Here is a 1,671-nt window from a genome sequence, read left to right on the forward strand (position 1 = left end):
TCTCCCAATCCAAAGAAACCCTGCTGTCACGCCCTTGTCCTCCCAGGGGCAGGTACAGTGGCTCACGGAAAGCTCCCAAGAGCCTCTCAGTATTTCCCCAAGTGGTCACCAGTGTCGAGGCTGAGAGTCATCATGCTACGGCAGGAAGCAGCCTTGGCTTGTGGTGATCTCCAGGGATTTCTGAAGTCCATGAGGACCCCAGCCCATAATACTTCCATGTGGCATATCTGGGACAGGACCTGGGCTACTAGGGTTTCAAGCTCTCTGGTACTCTGGGACATGCTGAAGTTGTCCAAGGGATCTAATTGTACTTGAGGACCACTGTCCTGGATGGTCCTTTGATTTGTGGTCCTGACCTGTCATGTTCTCTCTGTCATGGGTAGATGGTTCTGTAAACATCTGATTTTGACACGAGACTTCTAAAAAGTACCACCAGCTTTTCTTTGTCTGCACAATTTGAACACTAAAAACAACAATAACAACAACAACAACAATAATAATAAAAATACACCTTGAAATACTGTTCAAGGCAAAGTAAAAGATTCCTTCTTGGATTCAGATTCAGTCCGTGAATTAAAAGTCCATCTACATTTAGGATTGGGGTGGATTTTGTAATCAGTACTAAGGGGTTAGTAGTTTGGGAGCTTGGGACCCATGTAAAAGTCACTCTGTGGTTGGTGCTGGTCCATCCAAGCATCACACCCACCCTCTAGCACAGAGGGGACCAGCTTACCCACCTGGGCCTGGCCTGGCTCAGCCCAGGCTTCTGCCCACCTGCCACAATTGCCCAGAGCAAACAAGGAAGATGGTACTGAGTTGATATGCCCCAGCGATGAAGGCCACAGCTCCCAACAGCCGTGAGGGTCACAGCCCCCCACAGTTGTAAGGGTCACAGCCCCTCACAGTACCCCACCTTCTTATGCACATCCTTTGCTCTCCGCATTTGGGAAAGGCCCAAGTTGGAACCAGCTGGTTAGAACTCAGATTTGCCTTAACTTCCTACTCTGACCAGAAGCAAAGGGCCAGATGTTCCCTCCGAACATGTTCCCATGGCAACTTAGAAAACCACACTTAGCCACAAAATTCACAAATCCCTGGAGATCCTGAAAACTCACTAAGAAGTTAAATGGTTGCTATTTCATTGAAACTCCACTCTCTTGCTGTGACTACTTACCACAATGGTCCCTCAGCCCCAGGTAGCCAAGGACTGGGGTGATGGAGTTTAAAGCCTCATAATACATGCTGTAAACTCCTTCTCTAAGGCCATTTTGCAAAGAGCAAGTTATTTATGACTTTTGTTTTAACCTTGCATTCAGTTCTAGTGAGCACGAGTCTAGTCTCTAATGGTAAGGATGGTGCCAGGTGCCAGGTAGAGCAAGAGGTGGCAAAGACCAAAATCTACAAGGCTCAAAAGTCATCAGGTGACAAGGGGCATCTTGGTGAAGGGGCAAGTACATGTGTTTTAATAAGCCCAAAGGCAAGACGGCTTCAGATTCCTCCATCCTGGACATCCATAGAGATACAGGGACGTGGAAAGCTCCAAACATTGTCAGCCCACCGTCTTTAATAAGGCAAAGAGGCATCGTGTTTTAGGGTTGTTTCCATCCTCAGAGGCTCCACATCAAAATGTCTGTGTAAGTCTTGGTGCTTGGGACATCGCTCCTCAGTTTC

Source organism: Mus caroli, unplaced genomic scaffold, assembly GCF_978045245.1.
Source record: "Mus caroli unplaced genomic scaffold, Mus_caroli_1 scaffold_19, whole genome shotgun sequence".
Taxonomy (NCBI): Eukaryota; Metazoa; Chordata; class Mammalia; order Rodentia; family Muridae; genus Mus; species Mus caroli.